At 40.6% G+C, this 27,808-nt stretch overlaps 1 long non-coding RNA gene across 1 annotated transcript in view; it reads left to right on the top strand.

Moving 5' to 3' along the window:
• Positions 1–25,933, top strand: part of LOC109271793 (uncharacterized) — a 32,106-nt gene extending 6,173 nt beyond the window's left edge. Inside the window, exons 2-3 of the long non-coding RNA XR_002082112.1 lie at positions 22,367–22,472; positions 25,483–25,933. This is a non-coding gene — a long non-coding RNA (uncharacterized LOC109271793). The remainder of the gene's footprint in view (positions 1–22,366; positions 22,473–25,482) is intronic.
• The last annotated feature ends 1,875 nt before the right edge of the window (positions 25,934–27,808 follow it).

Below are 27,808 nucleotides of genomic sequence, written 5' to 3'. Positions count from 1 at the left end.
GCACTATGAAATAATAGAAAAAGTAGGGGTGCTTGGGTGTCTCAATCCGTTAAGTGTCTGACACTTGATTTTGGCTCAGGTCATGATCTCATGGTTTGTGAGATTGAGCCCTGAGTCAGACTCCGTGCTGACAGCAAGGAGCCTGCTTGGGATTTTCTTTCTCTCTCTCTCTCTGCCTCTCTCCTGCTCTCTCTCTTTCTTTCAAAATAAATTTAAAAACTTTAAAAAAATGAAAAAAAAATATATTGGTCTCTGCCCCTGGTTCCTGGCACAGGGCTCCTACAACCCTTGTGATTTCCTAAATGATAAGAACACAAGGAGCACCTTTTGCTCTAATATTTGTCTTTGACCTCCATCCCTGGCACAGGTCTCCTAAAACCCTTGTAAATTCCTAAAGAATAAGAGCACTGAGAACATTTTTTGTTCTATTGAGGAGACTCTGGGTGAGTTCCTGGATGGCTGCAAGATAGGCACTGGTCCCCAGAACAACCAATCCAAGATTAAAAGCTTAGAATTTTCAGGCCTACCCCACACTCTCCAGAGAGGGAAGAAGGGCTGGAAACAGAGTAAATAATTGATCATGCATACATGAGGAAGCATCCATAACATCCCAGTAGTGTTTGGGTTCAGGGAGCTTCTAGGTGGGGAACACATCAATACCAGGAAGATGACATACCTCAGCTCCATGGGGACAGAGGCTTCTGCACCAGAAATGCTACCACACTTCACCCTATGTTTCTCTTCATCTGACTATTCATCTGTATTCTTTATCATATCCTTTAAGAAACTGACAAACCTAAGTGTTTCCCTGAGTTATGTGAGCTGCTCTAGCAAATGAATCAAACCCAAGCTGGGGGTCTTTGGAACCTCCAATCTATAGCCAGCTGGTCAGAAGTCCAGGTGATAACTTGGATTTACAACTTGCATTTGATGTGTGTTTTGCATCAGGGGAGGGGGGGCAGTCTTGTGAGACTGAGGCCTTAACCTGTGGGATCTGACACTATATCTGGGTAGATAGTATCAGAACTGAGTTAAATTGTAAGATACCCAGCCTGTATCCCAGAGAATCGCTTGGTATGGGGAAAAGCCTCCACATATCTGGTAACCAGAAGTGACCAGAAGTGAAGTGTTCTGGGTAAAAGTAAAGGAGACTCCTAGGAAAGAAACACACAGGGAAGAACTGGATTTTCCCCAAAGAAGGAGGAAAACGAGTTTTCCTGTTATAGATGCCCAGTTCACTGTCTTCCCTGCTACTCCAGCTCCCGAGGTTTTCTGAGGAGTTTCAGCACCCATGGGACCTTTTAGGATCCTAGCTTTCAGAATGTATTTACCTCCTCAGGTCCACAGATTTTCCCTTCAACTCTTTTTTTTTTTTTTTTTTTTTTTAAAGTAGGCTCCATACCCAGGGCAGAGCCCAATACGGGACTTGAACTCATGACCCTGAGATCAAGACTTGAGCTTGAGTCAGACACTTACGTAACTGAGCCACCCAGGCACCCCAATTTTCCCCTCAACTCCTTTTTTTAAGTTTATTTATTTTGAGAGAGAGAGTGAGAGAGTGTGAGACTATGCGTGTGCAGGAGAGGGGCAGAGAGGGAGGGAGAAAGAATCCCAAGCAGGCTTTGCTCTGTCAGCTTGGAGCCCTACTGGAGCTTGATCTCACAAACTGTGAGATCATGACCTGGCCCAAAATCAAGAGTCGGACTCTTAACTGACTGAACCACCCAGGTGCCCCTTCCCCAACTCTTAAATCTCATTTCCATTACCCACTTGGAGAGTTACAGCTGAAGTTTATCATCACTCTGAGCTTCTCTACCACATAGAATGTGTATTTTACTTTTTTTCTCTGTACCCCTAACATCTGCTCTTAATTCTTGCATCTCTCTGCAACTCCACTATTTGAGCACAAGGAGAGCTTGATCCCCCTGATCCCTCTATTTAATTCATCTTTTACTACCTGCTTGGCTTCTCACCCTTCTCTATACAGCCCGGAAACCACAGTTGATCATTAGAATTGCTCTCAGTTTATTTGCGATCTTATCTTTCTACCACTCTTTCTAGTGACCAATGCTGTGTCATTACCACAACCTGTCATTTCCATTTTTCAATGTGCTGGCAGAGGTGATAAGATATAAACACACATAACTGCAATATGCAGCAGTATTCCATAACAATTATAAGCATAATACAGAAATCCATGACCTTGTAAAGGTGGGAAAGAGCACATCTAGTTAATGATCAGAAAAATCTTCAAGTCTATTATGGAAGATACAAATATGAGTAAAACACTATTAGAACCTAACACATTTTAAGTATAGGTATGGTAATTTATATTAATTTCAGTGATAGAACCTAGCAGTTCTTAGAAAGACAATTAATGAGTTGTATCTCCTCTAGTATGACTCTTTGTCCATTATGCAGTGCGGTGTGAAAAACCTTAAAGGTGCTCAAGTGAATAAATTTTAAAAAGCAATTTATCACCTCGTGTGTGGGTCAATACTCACATATATTTGTTGTATAAATATAGAAAAATCTGGAGAGGATAAATACTGTCTTGCTTTACCCATCAGTATATTGTTTTCATTTGTGATTAGATGAATGCTCCCCTTTACAATGTAAACTTTTCCAATAAAAACAAAAATATTATTTTGGATAAGAATTAACTTGCTTTTGGCAAAAAGTAGTAGAAATAATATGTCTTATATTTCCTGAGGACCTTCCATATGTCAGGCAAATGTTACTTTATTTGTCACCGTCTCCCTGCAAGGCTGTAGTAGGTAGGTAATAGGGCGCCTGGGTGGCTGGCTCTTAGTTTTGGCTCAGGTCATGATCTCATGATTCGTGAGTTTGAGCCCTGCATTGGGCTCTGAGCTGGCAGTGCAGAGCCTGCTCGGGATTATTTCTCTCTCCCTCTCTCTGCCCCTCCCCTGCTTGCACTCCCTCTCAAAAATAAATAAATGAAACAAAACAAAAAGGGCTATAGTAGGTATTATCTTCATTTTTCAAATGGGACTGAAAGAAATTATTGTAGTTCATCAATTCTGAGATGACATTTTAAAAGAATACTTGAATGGGGGCACCTGGGTGGCTCAGTTGGTCGAGCATCTGACTCTTGATTTCTGCTCAGGTCATGATCCCAGGGTTGTGGGGTGGAGCCCTGCTTCTGGCCCTGTCTGCAGTGTGCATGGAGCCTGCTTAGGATTCTCTCTCTCTTCCTCTGCCCCTCTCTTGCACTTGTGCTCTCTCTCTCTAAAATTAAAAAAAAAATTAAACATTAAAATTTTTTCTTAATTTTAAAAGAATATTTGAATGAATCTTACAATTGATGGTGTCTTAGATTTGATAAAATAAGCTGCACTATTATTAACACATATAATGTTCTCATTCATGGTTGAATTGACTCTAATTCCTGTGCTTTTTCCCCCATTAAATTGCATTATTTCTTCTTTTTTTAAAGTTTTAATTTATTTTATTTAGTAATTTCTACCCCCAACATGGGGCTCAAACTCATGACCTTGAGATTAAGAGTTGCATGCTCTTCTGACGGAGCCAGCCAGGTGCCCAACCGCATTCTTTTCTAATAAAAACAGACTTTTTGCTCCTTCTCCAAATTTTCTTTTTCTCTCCCTCTTATACACACACGCACACACATTCCTTCCCCCTTTCTCTCTCACATGTCCTTACATCTCAGTCCAAGCTAAAAATATCCTGCTCATAAGATGCTTTGCCTTATGTCAAGCCTTACGCTTATTTTGAGTTTAGCCATGATGAACTTCATCTGTCTAACTGATGTGTTTGTCTCCTTTCTCCTGCTAAATTACTCAGTTAATCTGTTTGGTTCAATTCCATTTTACCCACAACCCTTTAGAATCAGGTGCCTTGACAGTGGAGAAGAAGCTAATATCTCTTATAAATACGGTTAATTGGACAAATTAATTCTGGCTGATAAAATAAAGGTGTTTTTATTTTTCTTGGGCAAGGTAGCTGCCCTAGGCCAGTGCTTCTCAAACTGGGCACACCACCTTAAACACTTGGTCTACCATCTTGGAACAGCAATTTTGGTTGAAGATTTGCTTGGAGGGGAAGTAGGACATTGAAAAATGTAAACCAAACTCTTTGAGGGCAGATTTTATCTTAAAGCAAATGTGAATTATCGAATAGAATGAAGTATCCATATGCATTTTTAAAATATATTTTAAAAATTTTTATTTAAATTCTAGTTACTAAACATATAGTGTAATATTTGTTTCAGGAGTAGAATTTTTTTTTTAGAGCCGTAAAGAGGGGTGGTTAAAAAAACCCACAACATTTAACATTAAAAATATCAGAAAAGTGGAGGGGTGAGGGGAGGAGGGAGGGAATACATGGGAACAAGGAAACTTTTGAGGGTGATGGCTATGTTCGCTGCCTTTTGTGGAAGACAGGTTAAGATTTATTAAATTGCACACTGTGATTATGGAGTTTATTTTATGTCAATTGTACCTCAACAAACACCTAGCGCTCATCACAACTAGTGCCCTCTTTAATACCTATCACCTATTTAGCCCATCTTCCCACCCATCTCCCCATCAAGCGACCCTCAGTTTGTTCTCTATAGTTAAGAGTCTCTTACGGTTTGCCTCCCTTTTTTCCCCCTTCCCCTATGTTCGTCTGTTTTGTTTCTTAAATTCCATGTATAATTGAAATCGTATGGTATTTGTCTTTTTCTGACTGACTTATTTCACTTAGCATGATACACTCTAGTTCCATCCACGTTGTTGCAAGTGGCAAGATTTAATTCTTTTTGATGGCTGACTAGTATTTCATTATATATATATATATATATATATATATATATATATATATACACAACATCTTTAACCATTTGTCAGTCGATGAATATTTGGGCTCTGGCTATTGTTAATAATACTGCTATAAATATCGGGGGTGGATGTGCCCCTTTGAATCAGTATTATTGTATCCTTTGGGTAGTGCAATTGCTGAGTCATAAGGTAATTCTATTTTTAACACGTTGGGGAAACTCCATACTGTTCTCCAGAGTGGCTACACCACTTTGCATTCCCACCAACAGTGTAAGAGGGTTCCCCTTTCTCTGCATCCTCACCAACATGTTTTTTCCTGAGTTGTTAAGTATAGCCATTCTGACAGGTGTGAGGTGATATCTCATTGTGGTTTTGATTTGTATTTCCCTGATGATGCGTGATGTTGAGCATCTTTTCATATGTCTGTTAGCCATCTGGATGTCATCTTTGGAAAAATATCTGTTCATGTCTTCTGCCCATTTCTTCACTGGGTTATTTGTTTTTGGGGTGTTGAGTTTGTTAAGTTATTTACAGATTTTGGATACTAACCCTATATCAGATATGTCATTTGAAAATATCTTCTCGCATTTCATAGGGTGCCTTTTACTTTTGTTGATTGTTCTCTTCTCTGTGCAGTTTTTTTTTTTTTTTATCTTGATGAAGTGCCAATAGTTCATTTTTGCTTTTGTTTTCCTTGCTTTTGGAGACGTATCTAGTAAGAAGTTACTCTGGCCAAGGTCAAAGAGGTTGCTGCTTGTGTTCTTCTCTAGGATTTTGATGATTTCCTGTCTCACATTTAAGTCTTTCATCCATTTTGAATTTATTTTAGTGTATGGTGTAAGAAAGTGGTCCAATTTCATTCTTCTGCCTGTCTCTGTCCAGGTTTCTCAATGCCATTTGTTGAAGAGAGTTTTTCCATTGGACATTCTTTCCTTCTTTGTCAAAGATTAGTTAGTCATATAGTTGTGAGTCCACAACTCACAACTTGAAGAGAGTTGCAGAGAGTTTTTCCATTGGACATTCTTTCCTTCTTTGTCAGAGATTAGTTAGTCATATAGTTGTGAGTCCATTTCTGAGTTTTCTATTCTGTTCCATTGATCTATATATGTGTTTTTGTGCCAGTGCCATACTGTCTTGATAATTACAGCTTTGTAATACAGCCTAAAGTCCAGAATTGTGATTCCTCTCACTTTGCTTTTCTTTTTCAAGATTGTTTTGGCTATCAGGGTCTTTTGTGGTTCCATAATGCTGGTGGTATTTTGATAAGGATTGCATTAAATGTGTAGATTGCTTTGGGTAGCACAGACCCAAAGCATGGAGCGTGGAATTCCATGAACATGGAATGCTTTTCCATTTCTTTGTGTCCTCTTCAATTTCTGTCATAAGTGTTCTATAGTTTTCAGAGTACAGATCTTTTACCTCTTTGGTTAGGTTTAGTCCTAGGTATCTTATGGTTTTGGTGCAATTGTAAATGAGGCTGATTCCTTGATTTCTCTTTCTACTGCTTCATTGTTGGTGTACAGAAATGCAACAGATTGATGCACATTGATTTTATATCCTGCAACTGGACTGAATTTGTGTATCAGTTCTAGAAATTTTTTGGTGGAGTCTTTGAAGTTTTCTACGTAGAGTATAATGTCATCTGTGAATAGTGATAGTTTAACATCTTCCTTGCTTATTTGGATGTCTTTTATTTCTTTGTGTTGTCTGATTGCTGAGGCTAGGACTTCCAGTACTATGTTAAATAAAAATGGTGAGAGTGGATATCCTTGTCTTATTCCTGACTGTAGAGGAAATGCTCTCAGTTTTTCCCCACTGAGGATACTATTTGCTGTAAATCTTTCATATATGACCTTTATGATATTGAGGAATGTTCCCTCTATCCCTACTTTGTTGAGGGTTTTTAATCAAGAATGGGGGCACCTGGATGACTTAGTCAGTTAAGTGTCTGACTTTCGCTCAGGTCATGATCTCACAGTTCATGGATTCCAGTCCCACATCGGGCTCTGTGTTGACATCTCAGAGCCTGGAGCCTGCTTTGGGTTCTGTCTCCCTCTCTCTCTGCCCCTCCCCTGCTCATGCTCTGTCTCTATCTTTGTCAAAAATAAATAAACATTAAAAAAAAAAAAACTTAAAAAAAAAAAGAATGGATGCTGTATTTTGTCAAATGCTTTTTCTGCATCTGTTGAAAGGGTCCTATGGTTCTTATCCTTTCTTTTATTAATGTGGTGTATTACACTGATTGATTTGCGAATATTGAACCAAACCTGCAGCTCAGGAATAAATCCCACTTGATCGTGGTGAATGATTCTTTTAATGTACTATTGGATTTCATTTGCTAGTCTTAATGAGAATTTTTGCATCCATATTCATCAGGGATATTGGCTGGTAATTCTCTTTTTTAGTGTGGTCTTTGTCTGGTTTTGGAATAGGTAATGCTGACCTTGTAGGTGAGTTTGGAAGTATTCCTTCCATTTCTCTTTTTTGAAACAGTTTGAGAAAAATAGATATTAACTGTTATTTAAATGTCTGGTAGAATTCCCTGGGAAGCCTTCTGGTCCTGGACTTTTGTTTGTTGGGAGATTTTTGATTAAGGATTCAATTTCTTCACTGGTTATGGGTCTGCTCAAATTTTCTATTTCTTCCTGTTTCAGTTTTTGTAGTTTGTGAGTTTCTAGGAATTTATCCATTTCTTCCAGATTTCCCAGTTTGTTGGCATATAATTATTCATAATATTCTCTTATATTGCTGTATTTCTGTGGTGTTGTTTGTGATCTCTTCTCTTTCATTCATGATTTTATTTCTTTGGGTCCTTTCTTCTTTTTGTTAAGTCTGGCTAGGGGGTTATAAATTTTATAAATTATTTCAAAGAACCAGCTCCTAGTTTCATTGACCTGTTCTACTGTTTTTGTAATTTCTCTCTTTATATTTTTCCTGCTCTAATCTTTATTATTTCCCTTCTGCCGTTTTTTTTTTTTTTTTTTTTTTTTTTTTTTTTTTTTTTTTCTTTGCTGTTCCCTTTCTAGCTCCTTTTTAAGGTTAGGTTGTATGCTTGAAATTTTTCTTGCTTTTTGATGTAGGCTTGTCTTGCTATGTACTTACCTCTTCTGACCACTTTTGCTGCATCCCAAGAGTTTTGGACTGTCACATTTTCATTTTCATTTGTTTTTTTTAAATTGTTTATTTATTTTTGGGAGAGAGACAGAGCACAAGTGGGGGAGGGGCAGAGAGGGGGACACAGAATCCGAAGCAGGCTCCAGGGTCCAAGCCATCAGCACCTGAGCCCCAATGTGGGGCTCAAACCCATGAATTGCAAGATCCATGACCTGAACCAAAGTCAGATGCTTAACAGACTGAGCCACACAGGCCCCTCTCATTTTCATTTTCATTTGGTTCCATGTATTTTTTAATTTCTTATTTAATTTCCTGGTTAACACATTCATTGCTTTGTAGCATGTTTTTTAACCTTCATGTATTTGTGGTCTTTCCAAATTTTTTCTTGTGATTGACTTCAAGTTTCATAGTGTTGTGGTCTGAAAATGTGAATGGTATGATTTCAATCTTTGTGTACCGTTGAGGGCTGGTTTGTGACCCAGTATGTTATCTATTCTGGAGAATGTTCCATGTGCACTTGGGAAGAATGTGTATTCTACTGCTTTAGGATGGAATGTTCTGAATATATCTGTTAAGTCCATCTCATCCAGTGTGTCATTCAAAGCTATTGTTTCCTTGTTGATTTTCTGCTTAGATGATCTCATTTCTATAAGTGGGGATTTAAAGTCCCCTACTTTTATTGTATTGTTATCAATAAGTTTCTTTATGTTTGTGATTAGTTGATTTATATATTTGGGTGTTTCACATTGGGGGCATAAATACACCCAATTGTTAGATCTTTTTGGATAGACCCTTTTATTATGATATTATACCCTTCTTCATCTCTTGTTACAGTCTTTAGTTTAAAATCTAGTTTTTCTGAGGATGCCTGGGTGGCTTAGTTGGTCGACCATCCATCCGACTTTTGATTTTGACTTAGGTCATGATCTCATGGTTTGTGGATTGAGCTCCACATTGGGTTCTGTGCTGGCAATGGGTAGCCTGCTTGGGATTCTCTCTCTCCCACTCTGCCCCTCCCCTGCTCAAGTGCATGCTCTCTCTCTCTCTCTCTCTCTCTCAAAAATAAATATTTTAAAATAAAATCTAGTTTGTCTGATATAAGTATGGCTACATTGGCTTTCTTTTGACATCCATTAACATGATAGATCCATCCCCTCACTTTTAGTCTGCTGGTGTCTTTAGGTCTAAAGTGAGTTTCTTGTAGGCAGCATATAGATGGATCTTGTTTTATTTTGTTTTTGTTTTTCTTAGGTTTATTTATTTATTTTGAGAAAGAGGGGGTGGGTAAGGGCAGAGAGACAGAGAGAGAGAGAGAGAGAAAGTATCTCAAGAAGGCTCCGCACTGTCAGCATGGAGCCCAATGTGGGGCTGAAACACACAAACCATGAGATAATGACCTGAGCTAAAGTCAAGAGTCAGACGCTTAACTGATTGAGTCACCCAGGCACCCCTGGATCCTGTTTTTTTAATCCATTCTTATACCCTATGTCATTTTATTCACATGCATTTTTAAGGTGAAACTTTAATGACACTTTGAGTGTTTAGTAGACTACTCATGGCAACTTGTGGTTGAAACTACAGGCTGTAGAGCTGTAATTTAGCTTTTTATAGCCAAATTTAGCTATATTTAGCCTTTTTATTTATTTGTATTTAGCCTTTTTATAGCTGTGTATTTAGCTTGGACAAGTTGCTTAACCTCTTTGTGTCTCAGTTTTTCATTTTCCTTATCTATAAAGTGGGAATAATAATGTCATCTGCCATATAGAGTTATCATGAGAATAAATGACAAGCATATGTTAAATGTTAGAGCAGTGGCTGGTACACAGTGAACTCTCACTAATGTTAGCTATTTTCATTTTTGTGTATACTTCCATGTGCCCCTGGGCAATTTTTTTGTTCTCCTCTTTTGTTAAGGCGTCTTGGTGCAAAAGTTCAAGAAGCCCTTCCCCAGGAGTCTCTCCATGCTGCACTTGCTTCTCCTCTGTTGGTCTCTTGTAATATTTCAGGAATGTGCTGTTTTCTTTTCTCTCTCTCTCTCTCTCTCTCTCTTTTTGTAGCACCATTAAAAACAAAGAGTAGCTGTTTTAGGAATTTGGGAAATGAAGGGGAATGAGTCTCAGTTTCACTCTATTTAAAATGAAATAACCTGGGGCACCTGGGTGGCTTGGTCGGTTAAGCGTCTGACTTCAGCTCAGGTCATGATCTCACAGACCGTGAGTTCGAGCCCCGCGTCAGGCTCTGGGCTGATGGCTCAGAGCCTGGAGCCTGCTTCCGATTCTGTGTCTCCCTCTCTGTCTGCCCCTCCCCCGTTCATGCTCTGTCTCTCTCTGTCTCAAAAATAAACGTAAAAAAAAAAAAAAAAAATAAATAAATAAATAAAATGAAATAACCTAATAGTTGGGAATAAGCAAGCCAAGATAAGATTTTGGAGATATAGATGGGAGGCGTTTCAGTCTCAACTCCCTTTGGAAACCATGGCTTGGACTTGCTGGTGATGAAACATGAAGTCTGTAATTAAAACTTTCTCTTGTAAGGCTTGGGATATGTTCAGTCTCATCTGGTTATGGCTCATTGGGGAATGAATTTTCTGACGCAAATGAGGTTTAAAAAAAATCAGTGTCTCTTTATTTGGTTAACAGTATTTCTGCACTTTATTTTTCCTTGTCAGCTTTAAAAGGAAGAGGAAAAAAGTAAAGCACCGTGCCAAAACTTGGCAGTAGAATTTCAGTGAGCAAAAATTCTCCGCCTACAGTACTGTTTGAAGTGGCTACACAGTGAGGGCTCCACAGACTATTCTTGATGCATCAGAACACCATGTTATGAATAGTTAAGAAAGCTCGAGAGCCTGGAAGCCACAAGAAAAGACCAGTGCAGGACTAGAAGGCACCTGTCCTCTGTTCTTTCTTGCCCCTTCCAGCAAATATTATCTTTGGCTTAATAGTCCAGGAATCGAAGGGCAGATACACCAATTTACTGCTGACATTGCTGGACTCAGCTTTGTCACTTCTTCCATTGCCAGACCTAAACATTTGAAGGGTGGAGGGTAGGATAAGAGCAGCCAATGGGATTGGAGAGCAGTGGGAACTGACCCTTCCTTTGCTATCCCCCGTCACCCAGCAATATCTTCTAGGGTCATGATTTTTACACCTAGAAATAAAAGCATACAAATATTGAGCATATCTTATAGTGATTAAGTGCTTCTAAGTTGCCATGTACCACGCTAAACTCACAACAACATTATAGAGCAGATACCGTTTCTATATCAAGGGTAAACTTGAGGCTTACAAGAAAAGATTGGGCAAATTGTTCAAGATCACAAGTAGGTCACTGTATTGGTTAGGGTTTTCCAGAAAAACCTAACCAGTGGGAGATATGTATATCTTTCTTTCTCTGTCTTTTGATCTATTCAGGCCCTCCCTGGGTTGGGTGATGCCCACTCATTGGGGAGGTCAATCTACTTTACAGAGTTTACCAATTCAAATGCTAATCTCATCCAGAAATACCTGCATAGACACATCTAGAAATAATGTTTAATCTGTGTACCCTGTAGCCCGTTGACACATAAAGTTAATCATCAATGCCAGAAGTACTGGATTTTGAATCAGATTTGACCGTTGGGTCAGAGTCTGTTATATCGACTTGCTATCAATGCATAACAAATCACATCATACAAAAGCAAGCACTCAATTTCTATAGTGTCTACAGGTCATCTTGGGTGTTAGCTGATCTAAGCTGGGCTTGCCTGGGTGGGTGGCTGGCTGGGATGGTTCTGTTCTATGTGCCTCTAATCTTCCTCCTGAGACCAGCAGGTTAGCCTGGACGTGTATAAAAAGGAAATTGGAAATATGCAAGGTCTCTTAAGGCCTAAGCTTGAGACCAGTATACTCACTTCTGCCTCATTCACTTAGTCCAGCTAAGTCACAAGGCTGAGCCCAATGTCAAGCAGCAAAGAGATACACTCTACCTCTATGGAATATAGCACATGCTGTGAAACACCTGTCGATCCCCCTTCAGAATTATTCTCATTCCCTCAGCTGCTTTGAATATTTATTGCTGATGAAGACTCACAGATAGACCCCCCCAACCCTCCTGTCCTCCCACTACCACCCTTACCCCTGATCTCCCATCCCCACTGCCTGCTGGCAGCTGCTTTGCTCAAGGGTGCCCCCACAGGCCACCCACATGCAGTTACAGGTCAGGTGTGACAGTGCAAAGACCCAACCCCATGCCCCAATTCAAAACATTTCTGAAGGGCCATCCCAGTTCCAGAGCTTCCTGTGGGATTGGCTGAGGCCTTGGGTGCAACAGACCAAGTCCTATTTTTTCTCCCTTGCCTAGTCTTGCTTCCCTTGCTCTGATGAAAGTGCTGTTCCCAAGAGCACTCCTCGATAATTGCCACATACAAATCTAATCTTCAACTGGGGAGGAATTCCGAAGACAATGGCAAAGGACATGGATGGAATATAGGAAAGTCAGGACCAACAATGCAATTTACCACACCTTTGCATTTAACAACTAGACTAAACTGCATTCAAGGTTAGGACAAAAGTATGTATTGGAGAAACTATTGAGGGTCTGAAATATCCTAATGTATACTTAAACCATTGGTATTAGAGCTTAAAATATGGTTGAGGTGGAACTGAATGTGCAAAATCTGGTGTTCTGGAGAAGTTGTGGGCAAATGGAAGCTTCATAAATTGAATTAAATTCCAAGTGTGTGGTGGCAGTTCAGTATTCCAAAGGTAAAAATGCAGTGAACTGTTTTATAGATATAACTGACTTAATAATATTGATTCTTTTCCATGTCAGGATTTATATATCAGCAGTTTATTTCATTTTCTGAACAAACCCATTCTACTTTTTAAGAAATGTTTATTTATTTTGAGAGAGAGAGAGCAAGTGCAAGGAGGATGAGGGGCAGAGAGAGGGAGAGAGAGAAAATCCAAAGCCCCATGCCGGGCTCAATCTCACCATGAGATCATGACCTGGACTGAAATCAACAATTGGACACTCAACCAAGTGAGCCCCCCAGTTGCCCCAACCTCTTCTGCTTTTAGGAAATCATTCCATGTATGAAATTATGGCATGTTGTCATAAATTTATTTTTGGTCTCTGATTTTTTTTTTTTAATGTTTATTTATTTTTGGGAGAGAGACAGAGTGTGAGCAGGGGAGGGGCAGAGAGAGAGAGGGAGACACAGAATCTGAAGCAGTCTCCAGGCTCTGAGCTGTCAGCATAGAGCCCGATGCAAGCCTTGAACTCATGAACAGTGAGATCATGACCTGAGCCTAAGTCAAACACTTAGCTGACAGAGCCACCCAGGCACCCCAGTCTCTGATTCTTACTGGATTTCCTTTGCATCAATTTTAAACTGATGTGAAGCTTAGTGAATTCAAGGGACTCTGGGGGAAAGATATGTGTGCAGAATTGTTGGAAATGGGCACTATGGATATAATGAACAGAGCACATGAACATCCTAGGAAAAGAAACACATAGTATTTCTCTGGCCACATAGTATTTCTCCAGAAAAAAAGCAGGAACTGTGAAAGTAGAGAATTTGTTCTACTCAGGGATGTGTCTTGATAAGATAGAAGGACCATTTGGCAAGGAAGCTAAGAGTTCTAACAGACTATTGCTTATGTGGCTATTTGTCATCTCCAGGGGTATGAAGGGCAAGAGGGGCCAGAGAGCATATCCGAACACTGGTGGCTAAGGGACAGGAGGCCCCAGTAAGATGGAGAAACAGGCTCACAACAGTGATAGATAAACAAAAATTTATTCAATACTTAGGATATACAAGTCATGTTTATATTCATTTTCCTCCTATTTTCTGTAGGAAGGTTGGCGGTTTGTTTGTTTGTTTTTGTTTTATTTATTTATTTTGCAGAGGGAGGGGCAGAAAGAGAGGGAGAGAGAGAATGCCCAGCAGGCCCCGTGCAGTCAGCACAGAGCCTGACATGAGGCTTGATCTCACAAACCATGAGATCATGACCTGACCTGAAATCAAGAGTCAGGCACTCAACCAACTGAGCCACCCAGGTGCCACAGGTTGAAGCTTTCTGGTGTGAGTTTCCTATATCAGCTAGGGTCTAGGAAATATTCTTGATATTTTAAAACAGAGAACTTAGTACAAAGAATTGGTCCCACTGGCACTGACAGAGCTGAGAAACCTAAAGTGGGATCGTACAGCATCCCTGAGGTTAAGAGCAAGAAGCTACTATCAGTGCCTAAGCTTAAGGGGCAATAGGATCCAGGGTCACCAAGCGGAAGCGGGCACCTTGGCAGGCCTTGCCACAAGAGTTGGGTTCACAGAAAAGACAGCCACTGCCACAGACGGTGCCTGAAGCAGAAGGAGAGGGGGAGAAATAGCCTGGATTCTCCGTTTCCTCCCCCTAGTCTTCCTTCAGAGCCTCCCACTGGCTGAATTGATGCAGAAACCAGAGGGCCAAGGAAGGTGGGGATGGAAATTCTCATGATACAGAATAGGACAGAGTAGGGCAGGGAATGGATCCAAGAGCAAAACAGGCCAGGATTAGCACATAGCCTCAATTCATCTTCTTTCCATGGAAATGTCTTCCTTCTCTTCCACTTGTGAGTCTCTGATCCCTGACACTGGCCTCATCCAGGCTTCCTTGGTAGCCAGTTTCCAGTTTGGCACCATCAGTAGGTGGTGCAGTCAGAAGGTTGGGAGTAAGAGGAAAGGTCAGATTATTCTCCAGCCCCCCACCTCCCTGTAGGTGTCCCTCCCTGGTTACCAATCCCTCTGGCAGCCTCTTCTGCATGGTTTCCAGTCTCACTAGGATTCACTAGGAGTGAATCCTCTATTTCTGGTTTCTGGGTATCTTAACATCCCCTGTTGTTGATTCTCTTAATCCTGCCCATAGCGATGTCAACTATATCTTTTATTAGAGTCTCTTCAGGGGTGTCTGGGTGGCTCAGTTGGTTAAGTGTCTGACTCTCAATCTCAGCTCAGGTCTTGATCTCAGGGTTGTGAGCTCTGTGCTGGGTGTGGAGCCTGTAAGTAAGTAAGTAAATAAATAAACAAATCTCTTCATTTAAACAACTCAGGTTGCATTCTGTTTCCTGCCAGAATTCTGGCTGATACCCTGACCTACTGTATTATTTTTTTTTTAAGTTTTATTTATTTATTTTTGAGAGAGACAGGGAGAGCATGAGTCAGGGAGGGAGAGACAGAGGGGAAGAGAGAGAGTCCCAAGCAGGCTCCATGCTGTCAGTGCAGTGCCTGATGCGGGACTTGAACTCATGAACTGTGAGACCATGACCTGAGCCAAAATCCAGAGTTGGACACGTAACTGACTGAGCCCCCCAAGTACCCCTCTATTCTTTTCCCAACTCTTTGCAAGTGTTCTTCTTTCCTCTGCCTAGATCCACAGTGTGTATAGTGGGAAACGCATTGGCCATTGACAGACATGGTTTTATTTTTGATCCAGAATTAAACTGTGTTACTGGCTGGGAAAGTTATTTAACTGAGCCTCAGTTTTTTTGCCTGTAGAGTGGGAATAATGATGGGGATTGGCTGGATTAAATAAAATCTGTGCCTGATTGGTATATTCCAGGCCTCATCAGCCTGCTGTCACAGAACAAGTTGTCACATTCTTTTTTTTCTCAATATATGAAATTTATTGTCAAAATGGTTTCCATACAACACCCAGTGCTCATCCCAAAAGGTGCCCTCCCCAATACCCATCACCCACCCTCCCCTCCCTCCCACCCCCCATCAACCCTCAGTTTGTTCTCAGTTTTTAAGAGTCTCTCATGCTTTGGCTCTCTCCCACTCTAACCTCTTTTTTTTTTTTTTTTCCTTCCCCTCCCCCATGGGTTTCTGTCAAGTTTCTCAGGATCCACATAAGAGTGAAAACATATGGTATCTGTCTTTCTCTGTATGGCTTGTTTCACTTAGCATCACACTCTCCAGTTCCATCCACGTTGCTACAAAGGGCCATATTTCGTTCTTTCTCATTGCCCTGTAGTACTCCATTGTCTCACATTCTTTTTATATTCCAATTTTTTTAAAAGATTTATTTTCTTTTTTAGAGAGAAAGCACACAAGGAGGGGAGAGGGGCAGACTTCTAAGCAGGATCCAAGCTCAGAGCCCAATGTGGGACTTGATCCCATGGCCCTGGGATCATGACCTGAGCTGAAATCAAGAGTCAGATGGTCAATCGACTGAGCCGCTCATGCGCCCTATATCCCAATTTTTATGGTGTGAATCCCCATCCTATTTGGCTTAAGGAAGTTAATTCCCTTCAAAGTATCTCCAGTTATTTCTAGAAATTCTCAAAGAAACTCCCTTGCTAACCTTTCTTTTGCAGTTGCCATGGATTTCTGCCCTGTTAATTTTCTTCCATCCTAGCTCCCACATGTCCAGCATCTGCTTGCAAGGCCACTTGCTGAGGCTTTGCCAAGGCTGAAGCCTTTCCAGGGCCACTGTCCATCATAAGAACACTGCCTATGCCAAAATTGTTGACTCTCTGTGCTCTCAGAGTCTAGTCCTTGGAAGGCCTCCATGTGGAGAGGAGGGGAGAATGGCCTCCCCTGCCTCTGAGACAGATTAGCCCCAAACATGCAGAGCCTGTTGAAGTTCCCTTGACTAGTTCCTCACCTAGTTTCACATGAAAACAAAAACAACTCACAGAGGTTCCGGGCCTTGTTTCCACCCTCTCTTCTAGAAGGAGATCATGGCCAGTCTGGAAGGGGAACAGATGCTTTGCCATCTGCTCCCTGCTTCCTTCCCTCCCTTCCACATCTGTCCACAAACCCCAAGCCCTCCTTCCTTTTCCATTTATTAAACCGAAACTTCTTCCTTCCTTCCTTCCTTCCTTCCTTCCTTCCTTCCTTCCTTCCTTTCTTTCTTTCTTTTCTTTCTTTCTTTTTTGTTTTTTTGAGAGAGGGTGAAAGTGAGCGAGGAGCAGAGAGAGAGACTCCCATGAGGGGTGGAGAGAGAGAGAAGAAGAGAGGAAGAGAAAGAGAGAGAGAGAGAGAAGTGGGGCTCACCTAAAGCGGGGCTTGAGCTCTCCCCATATGGGACTTAAACTTATGAACTGAGATCATGACCTGAGCTGAAGTCAGATGCTTAATGACTGAGCCACCCAGGCACCCCTAAACGGAAACTTTTTTACATATCAGACATTGTGAAATGGAAGAACAAGGGTCAATTAGGGAGGTGAGGTCTGTATGCACTCCTTTATGAGCCAGAGACCACGCCAGTTACGTATGAATGATTCCTAGTACAATACCTGGTACAGAGTGGATTCTCAGTAAATGGTAGATGCTATTATCATATAAATAGGAAATCCCATTTCCCGCTCTTGGTATACTGCAACTTCTTCAAGGTTACATTCAGACGTCATTGCTTACAAGAAGACTTGCTGTAATCTGTTTAGTGTGAAGTAATCTTTCCCTCTGAATTAGTTTCCTAGGGCTGCGGTTGCAAAGTAACAAAAGCTGAAAGGTTTATAACAACAGAAATTTCTCTCTCACAGTTCTGAAATCCAGGCGTCAGCAGAGCCGCCCCGATTCTGCTGTCTCCAAGGAAGCATGCTTCCTAGGCCCTTTGCAGATTCTGGTGGTTCTCGCAGCTTCTGGTGGAGCTCGGCAATCCTTGGTCCTTGCAGCCTGTGTCTGCATCACTGCAGTCTGCTTCCGCCTCCTCATTGCCACCTTCTTGGTTTGTCTCAGTTTTTATAAGCTCTTCTCCCTTCAAAGGACATCAGCCTAGTGGATCAGGGCCCACCCTTATGACCTCCTTTAACTTCATCATATTTGCAAAGACCCTATTTTCAAAAAAGGTTACATTCTGAAGTACTTGGAGGCTAGGATTTCAACATATCTTTTTGGGGAACACAATTCAATCCATAACACCCTCCAATAATCTAAATTCTAATAGCAACATTCATTTCTTTTTTTTTTTTTTTAATGTCTATCACATTCTAGTTTGTTTTATAGTAATTGATCTTTTATCTCCCCTTACAACCCTGAACACTCCAAGGACATAATGTATTTCTGGTTCACTTTTGTGTTCCTGACAGTACCTGCCTGGCCATAACAGGTTTGATAGTTTAATAAATGACTGGGCTCTTTTCCTGACTCATGACCAATCTGTGACACTCAAGCATGCTGCTGCCTGCTTGGTATATGTATTTCTGAGTTCCTTGTGTTTTTGACCCTTTGGCTGATTTCTTTTCTTGGAAAATATAAATTGGGAGGATGGTTTTGGCTGGCCGAAAGCTAGTTACTGCCTGCTTCAGGTGGTGAAATATTTATGTTTTCTGGGGGTGAATAGTGGGCTTCACTCTGCCAGGGAAACAATCTTGTTTGTCCCCAGTTTATGCCTCTTTTTCTTCTTCTTTTGCATTTTCAGCATCCTGATGATGTCCTTAGTTACAGTTGCTATGGAAATATTGTAGTGTTTCCTGCAGTGCTGGGTGGTGTGGTGCCTAGAGCCCTCTTTAGTGCAGATTTATGATGATGCCCAAGCCGTGGGTTTCATTTGCTAGTTTTCTGACCTCGTAACTGGTTGTCAACAGGGGAGTGATGTGCCTTTATTTTTGTCCCCTGACTTGTTACATTGATTTTCTTTTTCATTGGTTCTGGAGTGCTCATCATCTTCTTAAATACTCAACCGATTATTTCACAGGATGTAATGACAGAGCCAGCCCGTCTTCTTATCATTGAATAAATCAGTAAACAGATCCAGTCTTTCTGATACTAATGCGGTGAGGGGTGATCTAGGCTGGTTAAAACACTCGAAATCTTTTAAGGATGTAGATTTTAAGGATAGAGACTGAGTAATAGGTGGAGGAGAGAAAAATCCAAGTCTGGAGACTTGGACTCTGATGTCTTTTGTCATTGGGAAAGTAATAGTAATGCATGTCCCACCTACTTGATAGGATTGTTGTAAAGATAACTTGATTAATGTCTACAAAAGCAATTTGTAAGCTATACAATGTTGTAAATGCTCTCAAATGCCATTGTGAATAACATCAGCTGCAATCTTAATAGTCTTGGCTCTGTCTTTGACCTGGGTGACCATGGGAAGCAACTTAATCTCTGGTGAAGACCTGAGTTGGCCTCTTTACTAAGCCATCTGGGCAAATAAGTGTTTAGGCCACTTAGCAGCATTTTCAAGGTCATCAGCTTCTGTGTGTTAACCTCTTCTATTCTTTCATCATCTTTTACTTTGGGGAGGGAAGGGATACTATGATGTTAATTATCAAGCTATAAAGGAGCAAAAATCTTGATTTTTTGTTGATGATCTTTCCCAAGTTCTTTAACATAATGCCTTGTGATGTATCTTTTGCTTGTTTGGTGTGTTGGCCTGTGCCATTATAATTTTGCTTCTCCAGAAAAATTTTTTGTAGGACTTTAGTTTAGGGTAGACACTCAGACACTTACTAGAACACATTTAGGCATGCAGACTTCGACAATTCCAGAGAACGTTTTGAATACATTTAGTGATTTATGTATTTCAGTTTTTGAAAATCTGTTAATTTATTCTGGAGATGCTCCAGAAATTGATACCATTGTAATTAAACAGAATTCTTTATGAAGCATTTTGTGCCTGACCACTCCAGATATATATTCATTATGCAGCTTCTCTTGAAGCATTTTCAATTTGCTCATTTGGAGCAAATTTTGTGTGTTGAATGTAATTGGTTCCTAGACACTGACTCATTTTCCGAATACAAGTACACTTTTTTTTTTTTCCAATTGATTTTCTCCTGCCAGGATGTCGTCCAACTCTTCCTTAATGTCCTGTCAGAATATGGTCAGCTCATCATGAACAGGAAAGGGCTTCTTGCCCACTCTTACAAAAGTAGAATGAAGTCACGTATTTTGATTTTTAAATGATAATAAAAGGAGAATAAAAAAAGGAACAGTCAGAAACCTAACTAATTTTCAGGCTTAGGACTCTTATAAAGAGCTTAACCAGATGAGACACCCAAAAACAAAATCTGCAGTTTGTATGGTTTTGAGTGGAATGCATCAAAATTTCCATTTTGCTTTAAATATCAAATAGCTGTAATATGATTCAACATAAATAAACCAAGAAACCAAAGTTTTCATGGAAGACAGTAGCAATTTCATGTGGGCAGACAAGCATCTCAACACAAAAACTTGGCCATATGCTCAGGACTGTTCCTACGTATTTAGATTTTTGGTGCAAATTCCATCTTTGTCTCTAGAAAACAAACCCAGAAGGCCTACAGAGTCAATAATGAGGGACTCATTTCAGTAAAACGCCAATAATGTTGACCCTAAAAATATCAGAATTTTTAGTTCTACCTAATCTAATAATCACCTTGACAATTTTTGCAGTCATAGTTTCTGATGGGACTGAGCAAAGTGACCATTTTTTTAAGATGAAGTCCAGAGTTATTTAAGCATACAATAAATAGCAGAGATTTGATTCAACTTTATGGATAGTTCACCCAAAAAATGTTCCTCATGGGGCACCTGGCTGCCTCAGTCGGTGGAGCGTGCAACTCTTGATCTCGGGGTTTTAATTTTGAGCCCCACATTGGGTGTAGAGATTACTTAAAAATAAAATCTTAAAAAAAAATTCCTCATGAATTGCCAAGGAAAGGGATGATTTGTTGCTGTTGAGTTACTTGGTTATTTGCCCTGATCTTCCATTTCAGTTTGGGTGTATATGTAGCCTTTACTAAAATAATATTTTGTAGGATAAAAACAGTTTATTCTGCCACAGCTCCTCTTCATTGCTAGTTCAAAACTTTGTCTTTAGTTTTTTCTTTTCAAAATTTTATGTATTTATTTTGAGAGAAAGGGAGAGAAAGAGAGAATGCATATGCATGTGCATGGGGGAGAGGCAGAGAGAGAGAATTTCCTTGATGTGGGGCTCGAACCTATGAACTATGAGGTCATGACCTAAGCCAAAACCAAGAGTCCAACACTTAACTGAATGAGCCACCCAGGTGCCCCACTTCTCTTTAATTTTTGGTTGGTGCCAGTTTGGAGCCAATCTCTTTAATTTTTTTTAATGTTTATTTTTATTTTTGAGAGAGAGACAGAGACAGAGACAGAGAGTGAGCAGCATAGGGGTGGAGAGAGATAGAAACACAGAATCCAAAGCAGGCTGTAGGCTCTGAACTGTCAGCACAGGCCCCCATGTGGGGCTTGAACTCATGAGCCATAAGATCATGACCTGAGTCGAAGTCAGACTCTCAACTGACTGAGCCATCCAGGCACCCCTTGGAACCCATCTCTTTAAGCCTCAATTTCTGCATTTGTGGAGTAGATATAATTAAAACCTCTGAAATAATATAAAGCTGTTGCAGTGATTAGTGAAATAGGGCAAAGTATTTAACACAGGGCCTCATATATAGTCAAAGCTCAAAAAATCTAAACTATTTTTTACTTTTACTGATAAAGATATGATCTTGGAAGTCATTAAACTTTTTGTGGTCTGGTTTCTTAGCTGTGAAAGAGGGTGTCTTGATATAAATCTGAAAATGCTGTTAGAATGAATACGGTGCTTTCACACACAAAGTGAATATAGAATTCAAGTAACTGGGATGCTTGGCTGTCTCAGTCAGTAGAGTGTGCAACTCTTGATCTCAGGGTCATGAGTTCAAGCCCCACGTTGGGTGTGGAGCCTACTTAAAAAGAAAAGAAAAAGAATTTAAGCAACTACCTTTATTAATTAAGACATGGTTTTACCTTATTGGTTGATGTATGCTTTGAAGGAGAACTTGATACACAAAGCTTTACTTTGCCTGGATATTATGGTTATTACCATTTTACCAGGGTTTTTTTGGTGTTCATTATCTACTACAATGTGCTAAGAGTTTGGGTGCAAGTAGTTTATTTGGCATGTGACCCTAGCAAGCATGATTAGGGAGTGGGAAAGTAATATTGACAAGAAAGGAATGTTATTATGGGAAACTTGATAAGCAGGTTGCTGTAGTGGTCAAGGGGGGCTCAATCCCACTGGTCCCTCTGAGAGACTTCAAAACCTGTTGGCTTTAACCAACCTCAGCCATTTAGCTCAACACTGTACATATCTTGTCACTTTCTATGAGTTTTACCACATGGAAGTTTGGGAAGCATTGCTACAAAGCTTGGTTGGTAGATATACAGAGACCAAGACTGGAGAAAGGAAAATTTAGTTAAGTAGTGGGGTTAGAAGATGTGAGGTCAGAAGTTGGAGGCTTATGGTCTTTGCGTACCTGAAAACTGAAAGGGAGGTTGTCTCATTTGATCCTTGTAAGAATCATGTGTATTGGGATCTTTAGTTTTTCCCACAGCCCCAACCAAACTATTTTACTGATGGGAAAAGGGAAGTTTCAGAGGTCTTGTTATTCACCACAAAGTAACTGCAAGTGCAAAGATTAGGACTTTGATGCGTTTGGTGTTGGATCCCATTCCCTTTTCTCCACTTCGCACTGAACTTGTTCTCTCTCCCCAGAAGTGTTCAAGCAGAGACTGGTTGACTACTTGCAAACTGTGGGAGGAATTCCTATACCATGGTATAAAACCAGATGACTTTCAAGGTTTCTGCCATTCATGAATCCGTAAGTGGTCATAATGTTAGTAACAGTAATAGTGTTAAAATCAAAAACAAGTGGAGACCAGTTTTGAAAATTCTCTGAGGAGACAAAACCAGTGTAGTCCTGTAGACAAAGCTTAATTTAACTTATTTTGAAAGACTAACTTGACCTGAGTCATTTCTCGCTTACACCTCTGGAAATCACAAGCAAAACTTAAACTGTTTCCCCAAGTTGATGTGAGGTATTCAGTGACCAATTCCCTGTCATTTAAGAAAATTCTCATGTTATCACCAATCACTGTAAAATATAAAGTCCCTGCTTTCTCACTGTATAAGCCGCTTTATAACAATACCCCTGGGCCTCATTCTGTGTTTGGTTTGAGTGCTCCTGATTTGCCAGCTGCCTTTTTGGTGCATGCACTATAAATTTTTACTAATAACTACTTTGGCGATTCACTGCTTTTACTTCTGTTATTTCTGAACTTTTAACGTATGCTAAGCCATCAATTCTTCCTATAATTTAAGAATTGTTTATTTCTTAAATTCAGAATTTAAGTTCTTGTTTATCTTAATGGACATTAACTGTTTTTGAATTACCTCTGACTTGATACTAATAAAAATGGCTTGTTAATTGTTTAAAGCACTGATTATTAGCTATTCTCTTTAATTAGACTGGAATGTGCTGTTTGAATCAAGAATAGCTTAGGCAACCAGAGGCGATTAAAATGATCAAGCGTGAGAAGGTTGTAAATTAAAGGCTAGAAATGGAAACGAAAATGAAGCCCAGATATTGAAAATGCAGAAGGGCAGATTATGTTAAACTGTATCACAGGAACGATCTAAGATTTCATGCAAAATGAAGGGGCTGTTGAGCTACATGAGGAGCATATGGAAGCAGGAGCAAAATCAGCTTTGTCTATGCAGTGTTGTCTGGGCTTTAAGAGAATAACAGCTCTTGTTTCTGGTTTTGCAATTTCAGTGAGATTCAGAATAGGCCTATGAACACTGTTAACGTGTTGGGGGCAGAGAAAGATTCTATGAATTATGTAAATTGTCATTTCAGTCGAGAGGCCCCTGTTGGCTCACATTAACTCCTTGGTCTCAAAGAACTATTGGTTTCTTTCAAATCAGGAATGTAGCCAGAATGCCCACTAGGTGGTGCTCAAATTACTGTATGGAATTACGTGACCTCTAGTGGGCTATAAGGACATTAAATGTTAGAACCAAAGAGCAGAACATATTCTATGCTTTGAGCCTCAGGACATGAGGTTTTCACATACTGAGAGATCATGGCTTTAAAAAATATATATAATGGGATATCAAAACATCTATGCACAAAAGGTGAAAAAAATGCTACCTCAGAGTCAAGGTTAACACTGTTGGTAGGAAAGTGGATTTTATTCAGTATTTTTTTTTCTATTGAGCTTCAAGAATGATTGTAATACAGTAGGTTCTGGGAATTTATGAAGATTTCGATTTATGTTACCATGTCTTTTGCCTACCAACACTGTTAAGAACCCGTTTTTCCACATTTATACAGTTTTTCAATGTCATCTCCAAAATGGAAAGATGTGGATTGATAACTCTGAAAAGCAATGATTTGGGGGGAAGGCGGGGGTGGGGGGGGTGGGGGGGAAGGCAAGCAGAATGAAATGCCAATTGCTGAGGTAAGGAAGCAAGGCTAGAGTTAATTTTTTTAATGTTTATTTATTTTTGACAGAGAGAAAGAGCACAATCAGGAGAGGGGCAGAGAGAGAGGGCTCCAGGCTCTGAGCTGTCAGCCCAGAGCACTATGCGGAGTTCAAACTCACAAACTGTGAGAGATCATGACCTGAGCCAGTTGAGCCACTCAGGTGCCTGGAAGCAAGGCTAGAGTTAAAAGTAGATGCTGTTACAATTGGATGGTTTCAGACTACCTAAGGCACAATTCTTTCTCTCTTTCTCTCTCTCTCTCTTCCTTCCTTCCTCCCTCCCTCTTTCTTTCTTTCTTTCTTTCTTTCTTTCTTTCTTTCTTTCTTTCTTTCTTTCTTTCTTTCTTTCTTTCTTTCTTTCTTTCTTTCTTTCTTTCTTTTTCTTTCATCTCTACCCCTAATGTGGGACTGGAACTCATGACCCTGAGATCAGGAGTCCCATGCTCTGCCAATGGAGCCACCCAGGTACCCCACCCAGGCCACCTGGGTGGCTCAGTCAGTTAGGTCTCCAACTCTTGATCTCAACTCAGGTCTTGGTCTCAGGGTCATGAGTTCAAGTCCTGCGTTGGGCTGTATGCTGGGTGTGAAGCCTACTTAAAAAAAAATAGTCCCCCCACCCCCACCCCCACCCCCATACCTTGTTCTGGATAAATCCAGATATTGTTTTCTGCAGTCTACTCTTGGGCTGCTGATAGCTAGAGGAATATCTTATAAGAGGACATGTTGGTGCTATTACAAAGTCAGATTTTGGACAGATGGTAATTTTAATTCACTGCCAACACAACATAGCTCCTACTCCTGAGCTACTCAGTTCCTGGGTCTGAGGTGGCTACCTCTGCTGGAGTTCTCATGAAAAAGCAAATTGGACTTTATCCCCAAAGGCCAAATGTACCCCGCCCCTTCACTCTTGCCTAAAAGGTAACAAAAATGTCCAAAGCAGCAGTTGTCATAATAGCAAAAATTGAAAACCTCACATTAGTCGTAAAATGCATTAACCAACGGTGATATATTTATACCATGGAATACTATATAACACAGCAGTGATAAAGAAGGAACGAGGGCTCCATGTTTCCAAGTGAAAACAAGCAAGTAGCAGTGGTGTACCTGAATATGGTATAATGAATAAAAAGTTAAAAACTGTCAAACCACACTGTATATATACATATATATAGACATATGTAGTAAAGCAAAGCATAGTAGTTACTTTTAAGAAGGGAAGAGCATGGGTGGGGACACATATATAGGGACTTCAATTTTAACTGTAATATCTTTTTGTGAGCTGAATGGCGGTAGAGGCACAATCATGATGACATTATACTTTTTTGCTTGTCTCAAATAATTAAGAGAAGAACGGGAGGTGAAGAAGAGGATGAGGAGGAAGAGGGGAACGAAAAGAAAGGAGACAGGAGAGGAAGAGGAAGAAGGAGAAGACAACTCAAGGGATCAGGAATGGGAACTTGCAGGCCAGTGAGTTCCAGGAGGTATGTGATTTTAGTCAAGAGGTTATCACCACAGGGACACCTGGCTGGCTCAGTCAGAAGAGCATGTGACTCTTGAGCTCGAGGTTGTGAGTTCGAGCCCTATGTTGGGTGTAGAACTTAAAAAAACTTAAAACTTAAGTTTTAAGTAAAACTTAAAAAAGAAAAAAGAGGTCACCACCACAGAGACTTAGTGCAAAAAGAGGGAACACTGAGAGGATGAATCTGAGGTCAGTGTGTGTGACTGCTAGGAAAATCAGATGATATAGAAAGGACAGAAAGGCACCCTTTCCAATGAAGCAGATCCATTAATTCATTTATTCAACATATATTTGTTAACTGTATGTACTCTGCACTGTTCCAGGGCACAGCAGTGGACAAAACCACGAAAAAATCTGCCTTCATGGACCCGAGGTGTCTGGAAGGCAGATTCTTTCTGTGTCCAACTTGTTTGTGTGTGAATGTCCCAGCAAGGCACCCAGGGAAAGAGAGGGGTTTATTCATTCTACAAATATGTACTGAACGCTTCACAGATGGCAGACTCTGTGGGATTCTGGGGATACGGAATGAATCCTTGCCTTCAAGGAGCTCATGTTCTCCTGGGGAGAGCTCTATATCCACTGAGACATTTGCAGCTCCGTGTGTGGGAGGAATACCCAAGCTACCTTGGCAACAAAGTGGTGGGGAGTGTTGGGAGTTTGCTTCTGCTTGGAAATAGATTTGGTGATCTTGGAGGACCGTGACGGGAATTCAAAGCCCGGTTCAGGTCATTAGCATGAGTGAAAGATTCTGCCTGGGCAGCCGGTACCTAAGGTCCAGCTCTATGCTCTAGGACGCTGGGAAGAGTCTGTTCTCCAAAACCTGTCCCCTTACCCTTTTGTCTGCTCTCTCAGCACCGGTATGTCATTGTTAGAAATTCATTTCATTGCCTCAATACACTTTTGTTATTTTGCATAGCAAGCTATTGTATGAAAAGATATTTTACAAATAAATTCTTTATCATTTAATTTGTAATATAATGTTTTGGCAAGAACTACATCCCCCAAATGTCTTGTTGACAAAAACATATAAATATCTGACATCCTGAGAGACATAATAGAATTCTACATATGGATGTAAGGTGTCTTTGTTATTGTTTTCTTCTTCATGCTTTTCCGAGTTGTGAAGAGGATTGTAGGGAAAAGAGCTGCGGATGAGGGAGCAGCTTCAGCTGGAAGGGACCCATGAAGGAGGTGGGAAAGGGTGTCCCGCAGGTGGGGAGGGGGCACCAAGATACAGATGAGGAGACCTCTTCCATCAACATTGCTCTGGAACTCTATGGAATATTTTCCTCCTTCTCGAGTGATCATTATATCGACACAATGAAGCAAATAAGAAACAAAAAACAAAAAACCAAAGACTCTGTATTCACTCAGTAATGGTGTTTTGTGCTTACTACTTGCCAGGCACTGTGCTGGGCACCAGGAGCATGGCCTGAAGCATCCATTAAAGACAGTAGGTTGTGACTGCTTAGAGTGTTTGTTCTACCCAGAGGGGTGAAATGGTGGTTTGTGAAACCTAAGCCCAACTCACTGAGGGCATGTTACTAGAGGTTTGGCTTCCAAGATGATTTAAAATCGTGTTTCCAAGTCCTGTCTTAAGAGGCACTTGAGCTTGTAAAGATTTTAGATGGGGGAAGCCACACATTAAAGCTGGAAAATTTTACTGCTTACTTTACTGGTCTCTCTCTCTTTTTAAACTTCTGGAAACTGCATCCCCTAGGTCTGGGAGGAGAAGGGAATCCCTGGTTCACCCCTTTTCAATTCCCGCATGGGGTAGATTGCTTTTAAACTGTAGGGAAATACCTTAAGAAGTTGCTGTCTTTTGAACTCTTTTGGGTCATTTTGAACTCTTTTGGGTCAGTAACTGCAGTGCCCTGGGGAGAATTCAGGAATTCAGCGCTGCTGGATCAGTCCACGCCAGGCTGGTACAGCCACCCTCTTTGTGGAGAGCTGTATGACTAGATTGAGACAAGTTCCTCTTTGCATATAGAGGTTTAGGGGAAGGTAGGTTGGGGTGGGCTAGAGGGAACATAAAGTAGTGAATGGGATTAGTGTCATTCAAAACATGTTTGAGGCCCTACTCTGTGCCAGCACTGTGCTAGGCTCTGAAGTGGAAAATAAGAGAGTTCCGACAGACAAGTGACTGAGAGG

This window comes from Panthera pardus, unplaced genomic scaffold, assembly GCF_024362965.1.
Source record: "Panthera pardus isolate Hobbes unplaced genomic scaffold, ASM2436296v1 HiC_scaffold_17, whole genome shotgun sequence".
Lineage (NCBI taxonomy): Eukaryota > Metazoa > Chordata > Mammalia > Carnivora > Felidae > Panthera > Panthera pardus.
This window is presented reverse-complemented; position numbering and strand designations above follow the sequence as displayed.